This window comes from Balaenoptera acutorostrata, chromosome 7, assembly GCF_949987535.1.
Source record: "Balaenoptera acutorostrata chromosome 7, mBalAcu1.1, whole genome shotgun sequence".
In the NCBI taxonomy this organism is placed as follows: domain Eukaryota; kingdom Metazoa; phylum Chordata; class Mammalia; order Artiodactyla; family Balaenopteridae; genus Balaenoptera; species Balaenoptera acutorostrata.
In genome coordinates, this window is record NC_080070.1 from 100,471,079 (window position 1) to 100,478,940 (window position 7,862).

Consider the following 7,862-nt stretch of genomic DNA (forward strand, 5'->3'; position numbering starts at 1 on the left):
AACATAAGGTCCCTAAAACAGATGGGAGAGTGTGGGATCCAGACGATGGTGAACCTTGGAGGCCTTGAAATGTCTTTGACCTCTCTGTCTCATGTCTTCTCAATGCTTAGGACCGTTATGTCTTTGGTTTTTGTGGACAGTTTTTGGCTCAGTGAATAATAATGAAACAGAGCAGGACCATTTAGGTCATTTGCTCTTGACATCATTATTCTAACATTACGTACACAGCCTTTTTCTTTTTAAAGTACATTTGTGGCATGTGCTTTTTAGGGGATGAGGTCCTTCATAGCAAGGACTCTTTGCCAAGATTGTTTTACATCTCCCCTAGCTCCCTTTGTGGGCTTCAGTGTTTTGCCTAAAGCCTGGTTCAAATCACAGATAAGTGGGGAAGACGAGGTACAGGCAGTTCTCACTTTTCATCATTGGTGCTGGTTCCCCATACTTCATGTCACTCTGCTATCCTGCAGGCAGTGGTTTTTGCATAGGTCCAAATGGTGAAACCAACAGCATGTTAGCAGTTGGAATAATACACATGACAGTCAAGAGTTTATCTTATCTCAAGGTGATTAAAGACTTGGTTTTCAGATTACCTTACATCTAAAGATGATCTAACCTGTAGCTGAAGGTTGGTATTCTCTCAGTTAGCAGCCAGCAAGAAATATAAAAGCCCATTCCACATTAACCAGATAAGCCATTCTAGAATTAAGTAGATAGAAATAAACGCAAAAATAAACAAATGGGACCTAATCAAACTTACAAGCTTTTGCAGAGCAAAGGAAATCATAAAAGAAATGAACAGACAACCTTCAGAATGGGAGGAAATATTTGCAAATGATGCGACAGACAAGAGGTTAATCTCCAAAATATACAAACAGCTCATACAACTCAACAACAAAAAAAAACCCAACCGAAAAATGGGCAGAAGACCTTAATAGACATTTCTCCAAAGAAGACATACATATGGCCAGTAGGCACATGAAAAGATGCTCAACATCACTAATTATTAGAGAAATGCAAATCATAACTACAATGAGGTACCGCCTCACGCCAGTCAGAATGGCCATCATTAAAAAGTCTACAAATAACAAATGCTGGAGAGGGTGTGGAGAAAAGGGAACCCTCCTACACTGTTGGTGGGAATGTAAGTTGGTGCAGCCACTATGGAAAACACTGTGGAGATTCCTCAGAAAACTAAAAATAGAATTACCATAAAATCCAGCAATCCCACTCTTGGGCATATACCTGGACAAAACCCTAATTCAAAAAGATACATGCACCCCTATATTCAAAGCGGCACTATTCACAATAGCCAAAACATTGAGATAACCTAAATGTCCATTGATGGATGAATGGATACAGAAGATGTGGTACATATGTACAATAGAATACCACTCAGCCATAAAAAAGAATGAAATAATGCCATTTGCAGCAACATGGATGCAACTAGAGATTATCATACTAAGTGAAATAAGTCAGAAAGAGAAAGACAAATACCATATATCACTTATATGTGGAATCTAAAACATGGCACAAATGAACTTATCTACAAAACAGAAACAGACTCACAGACATAGAGAATAAACTTGTGGTTGCCAAGGGGGAGGTGGTTGGGGGAGGAAAGGACTTGGAGTTTGGGATTAGCAGATGCAAACTACTACATATGGGATGGATAAACAAGGTCCTACTGAATAGCACAGGGAACGATATTCAATATCCTGTGATAAACCATAATGGAAAAGAATATAAAAAAAAGAATGTATATATGTGTATAACTGGTCACTTTGTTGTACAGCAGAGACTGGCACAACATTGTAAATCAACTATACTTCAGTAAAAAAATAAAATAAATTAGAATTAAGTAAAAACAAAACCTAGCACTTAAAAAAACAGATGTCACTCATATCTTCTTTTGCATATCACTAAGTGATATTATTCATCTAATCAAGGGTGAAAAACTAGGAAAAAGTGTGGGATAAAAGAAAAGATAAACTAACCCAGTAATACAATTACTTACACTTCTTATAATCATTTTTTACAAATAAGTCTCAGAACAACATTTCTTCAGCAGGCCTAGAAATCAATAATCCAAATTAAAAGGGAGAGTCAGTGTTCTTTAAGAAGAATAAAAATGGAATGACTTCCATGTAATAGTTAGCATGAGTAAGAAGCTGGAATACATTCATAACATAGAGAAGAAGGGAGGTACTGCTTCTCTACAAGAAAAATTAAAAGCAATCAGAAATAATAGAAAAACAAAAAACTATAAAAGAAAGTCAGAGTTCAATATGCACTTTAAAATGTGTAAAGCTTTTCGAAAATTGGTGGAAAGGAAGAAGAAAGAAGAATCCATTTGACCTTGACTCCAGAACATTCTTCTTTGAGTGGCATAGGGGTTATTACGACGGTACTATAAGGAAGAAAGGCACTCTTGGTTGTGACTGTGTTTCTTCTCTACAAAAGGTCATGGCTCCTGAAGGGCAGCTCATCCCTGGAAATTCTGGTAACTACTCCTTCCCTTGTCGCTTCTGACTTACAGATTGCCAACCGTGGGGAATCACCATCTTTTATTGGTTTCCCTTAACCCTGCCCACAGTTTTGTAGAAGGTCCCTTCATTAAACTCTCTTCAATCACCTCTTTTGAGAGTATCTGCTAGTATCCTAACATCAAGAGAAAGAGAGTGAGGCAATACTTTGAATTCCATTTACGTTCCACCCAGGGATGATTGTAGGCCCACGACGTAAGTGTGAGATGAAAGGAGAGACATGAATCTCCCCTTCCCTCTGTCAGTTTCAGTCCCACGTCCATAAATAAGCCTCTCATACTGTGCTCATCTTGTGCCAAGTATGAGTCTAGTGTTTGATTGTTCATTTGTTTGTTTGTTAGGTCCAAACGGCTCCTAAACACAACATACCTTGGGCTTAAGCGAATCAACAGAAATCAATTCCCATACCCACTGTTAACTCATGTAGAACGACTGTACGAGTTACTAAAAAGCTCCTGTCCTGCATCTTGGTGAAAACATCAGGCTAGATCTATTCCCACTCACCCCTCTGGGGACCTTCTATGGGCAAGGCACAGCCTCCACCCCCACGTGCAGTGGCCCTTCCTGTCCGTATGTCAATGGAAAGACTGGTTATGTTGGACTTACTGAGAAACCTTTCAGTCTGGAGCTCTATATGCTGATAAAACAAAATACTAAACTTTAAATAGCCTCCAAACCACAGCAAAACCTTCCAAATCAATCTGGCTTCCCATGTTGGGTCATGAGAAGGGACTTGTCAGATGTTTCCACGTGATACCAACACATCTCAACAAAAGCCCAAATCCAGGCATAAAGCTCATCGACTAATGGTTAAATTTTCTGTTTTTCAGGAAAACACATCTCCTGATGTTCAGGTCAGCTCAGTTGTAAAGAGCACTGCCTCTCCTCCACCCCCCTTCAGGTCCACTTCCATTTTGGCTTCCTTTCCCTCACTTGCCCAGTGCCAAAGCCCTTCCATGTCTGCTTCATTCAGCTGCCCGGAGGCAACCACACTGTTTGTCCACATCCTGATTCCAAATGCTCAAGTAAATTGTGATTCAGTTGTGAAATAGACAACACGGACTTCGAATCTCCCCATTCTGGGTTCTTTTCTCCTTCCTCGGTGCCCGCTTCTTCCATCTCAAGGTTCCAAGATCTTTTTGCTTGGAAGCAAAACCACTCACCCAAAAGGTTTTTTTTTTTTTTTCAGTTATGTATATTTGATCTGAATCTCCGGTCTAACAATGACAAATCTTTGCATTAGCAAAGGGCTTGCTTTGCAGTACTTTGATATGGTCATGGTGCTATTTTAAGATTACCATTTTTGACCCGGTGTCAGTGTGGCCAGACTCCCCTGCTGGTTATTGATATAGCACAATCACCCTCCTCAACTTAGAGCAGTGAAAAGGCCCATTTCTAGCCAGCACTAACCAGGTGCTTGTCATTAAGTACACTGATTGATCATTGTGTGGGGTACTTCATATGTGCTGTTCCATTTAATGTTCACAGCCACTTTGGTGTTTTTATTATCCCCACTTTAAAATAAGAGACTAAGCCCGTTTCTTCTTCCTAATGCTACTAAGTGTCTATTTCCTTCCTTTTCTTTTGAATATAGGCTTTTTGTTTGTTTGAACAAGGATTGTTCCAAATAATAATAATAATAAAAATAATGGCTATTTATTGAGCATTTACTATGTACAAGGCATTGTAACGAATGTTCTATAAAAATTGCCTAATTTACTCCTTTGAGGTGGGATTACCTTAGAACAGAGAGATGAGATATTTTGTCCTGAATTACACATCTAGCAAGTGATAGAGTAGGGTTGGGACCTGGACCCATCTCATTCCAGCTCCTCAGTACCACAATCTCCCTAGTTTCTAGGTGGACCAATCAATACAGTGATGAATAATTTCACTGAAACGTCAATAAAAAATAAAATGGTGTTGTAAAAAACAAAACGTGTTACGAAAATCACTTCCTGTTGGCTAACTGCATAACAGAACATCTGTGGAACTGGAAAAGAAAAATTTAAAGTATTGCAAATAGTACCTAATAAGAAAATTGGAAACACAGCACTCATGATTTTATCTGAGTTGAAAGTACACACAAAAATTCAGCAATGCTTTTGGTCTGGCTGTATTCCTTAACTGATCTGTCGCTTCCCTCAGGGAAATATTAACAAAGTCTCCTACAGCATCTCCTTAAAAAGTGACTTACCCGGTAGATTCTTGAAATTCTATGTAAGAGCACTGGAGGCTAATTAATTGGTTGCTTGCCTTATTTCACTCTTATTCTCCCTGCCAGATACAACTCTGATGTTTATAAATCTAACTTTATACAGTCTCCATCAAAGACATGCTGGCCTTATGTACTTGGAAAATAAGATGTCTTAAATTGAATGGGTCTCTCATGCTGAACATTTTATGCTATTCTTTCATTTTTTTCTTTCTCCAAAGTTTATTTTCTCTTCTTAAAAAAGTTCCTTAAATTTGCTACTTATTCTTTTTTGCTTCTTCTCAAATCCTTGTTCACTTCCTCAAAAAAAAAATTAGAGCCGTTCCCCAAGGGTTCTTCCCTGGTTCTGTGCCTGTAATTCCATTTTAAATCAGTGGTCTCTTGTGTAAATTCCCATATCCTGACTGACTCCCTAGGACAAGCTCTTTGTTCTCTCTTTTCTTTCTGTTCTACCATTCTTCTTATTTTGCATGTCATCAATTTTTTTCTGATATATGTTTCTTTATATTTTTCAACCTTTTTGCTCCACTCTTATGGTCCTTTCATTGCTTCTGCCCTTTTGGTTGGCAGGACTGAGTAGCCCAACTACCATATGACCCAGCAATTCCACTCCTAGGTATATATCTGAAAAAACCCAAGAACTGATTTAAAAAGATTACATGCACCCCAATGTTCAGAGCAGCATCACTTACAATTGCCAAGACATGGAAGCAACCTAAGTGTCCATCAACGGATGAATGGATAAAGATGTGGTATATATATATACAATGGAATACTACTCAGGCATAAAAAAGAATCAAATTTTGCCACGTGCAGCAACATGGATGGACTTGGAGGGCATTGTACTAAGTGAGATAAGTCAGACAGAGAAAGACAAATACTGTATGATATCACTTATATGTAAAATCTAAAAACTACAACAAACTAGTGAATAAAACATAAAAGAAGCAGACTCACAGATACAGAGGACAAACTAGTGGTTACTAGTGGGAAGAAAAGGGGAGGAGCTATATAGGGGTGGGGGAGTGGGAGGTACAAACTATTGGGTATATAAGATAGGCTACAAGGATGTATTGTACAACATGGGGAATATAGCCAATATTTTGTAATAACTGTAAATGGAGTGTAACCTTTAAAAGTCATATAGGGACTTCCCTGGCAGTCCAATGGTTAAGACTTTGCCTTCCAATGCAGGGATTGTGGGTTCGATCCCTGGTCAGGGAGCTAAGATCCCACATGTCTCGTGGCCAAAAAAACCAAAACATAAATAAAGCAATAAGAAGCAATGAAAAAAAAAAGAAAAAAAGAAACCAAAAAAAAAAAAAAACCAAAACATAAAACAGAAGCAATACTGTAACAAATTCAATAAAGACTTTAAAAAAATCAAGAAAATTAATAAAAAATAAAAATTGTATAAAAATAAAGAAATAAAGAAGCTCTTAAAAAAAGACTGAGTAGCCCATTTCTGCTTCTCGTTTTCTGTATGATCTGAATTAAACAAAGTATTGATTTTAAGCCCAGTCCCCTCTTCCTCTCTCTCTTCTTCCCCCAGGGATGGAGGATTGGCTCCTGTTGGCTTATGAAACTTTTGTTTCTTTCTGCATGACTGTAGAACAGTGGTTATCAGATTGACCTGTGAAATTTTCCCAGATAAATATTTCTCACCTTCCTATTTCTTCTACCCTTATCCTGATATTCTGGGAGTGGGGTAGCACGGGAAATAGTGAGCAGACACACGTGTTTTGACAATGCTTTAAATGTGGTTTTCCTGCAGTGAACTTCTACTCTTCAGCCATGCCACTAATTGAGATCCTCCACTCTAGAAGCTTCCATTTCCTGAGTCAGAAATAGACACATTTGTTTAAGGTGGTATCCTGTCAGTTGATGAATGGGCCATCAGTTTAGTAAGCAGTAAGTGGAGCACTTCTGGAGGGAAGATGTTAGTGACATGGGAAGGATGAAAATCTTTTTCATCTGTTATAATCACTTGCTTAATGCAAGGGTTAAGGTTGAGCAGATATTCATTTTATTCTAATTAAGAGTAGTTTCACATGTTGCAAGAAACTTATTTCTTGATGGAAGAATGGAAGACCTTAAAAAAATTGCTGTTTTGAGTTCATATCAGACCAAGTCTCTGGTTCATATACAGTGTCTGCCCCAAATTCTTCAAGAATTGGAAGTCTACTGAGTCCAAAGAAAAATACTGAAACAACTAATCTTCAAGCAATGTCTAGAGATTTTCTTCTGGTTTGGCTGACTTAGACTCAAAGCCTTGGATAGAAGTAAAAAGAGGGACGTTGTGCATCTCCAATGAAACTGAAGGAGTCAATGTCTGTGCCTGATGAGGCATTAAATCAACTGCATCCTCCAGAAGAACAAGACTTGATTTTTTTTTTATTTGATGAAGACATGCAACAAATAGGAGGATGAAAAAACACATTTACTGATTGGTCTGATAATGATTCAGACTGTGAAACTGATGACTAAGATCCAAACAAGATTTTGATTATAAATGAGACGCCACTTTACCTGAGAAAACATCCTGGATGAGATCAAACAGGCGACCACAAATCTAGGGCAAAAATTACATCTGAACTTGCTTAAGTTATCAATGGTGTTCTCTATTATAATGAACAGGATTTATGCATGGAAATAGATGGAAACAAACATAAAGACAGTCATAAAGAAATTGACAAGATGATCTAAAGTTCATATAGAAATTCAAGGGACCCAGGATAGCCAAAATAATCTTGGAAAAGAAGAACAAATTTGAAGGATTACACTTCCAATTTGTAAAACTTACCACAAAGCTCTAGTAATCAAGACAGTGTGGTATTGGCATAAGGATAGACATTTAGATCAATGGAATAGAACTGAGAGTCCAGAAATAAACCATGTGGTAAGCTGATTTTTGAAAAGGGTGCCAAGACCATTCAATGGGAAAGGAATAGTCTTTTCAACAAATGATGACAGGACATCCAGATGGCCATGTGCGAAAGAATGAAATTGAACCATTACCTCATACTATACGCAAAAAATTAACTCAAAATGGATGGAACACTGTGATATTATGTTGTATAGTAAGAAATATATACTAGTCTTCA

The 7,862-nt window shown here is 37.8% G+C and overlaps 1 pseudogene; it reads left to right on the top strand.

Annotated features, from left to right (window-relative positions):
• Positions 1–2,156: 2,156 nt before the first annotated feature.
• On the top strand, positions 2,157–7,464 carry LOC103009225 (la-related protein 1B-like; annotated as a pseudogene).
• Positions 7,465–7,862: the final 398 nt, after the last annotated feature.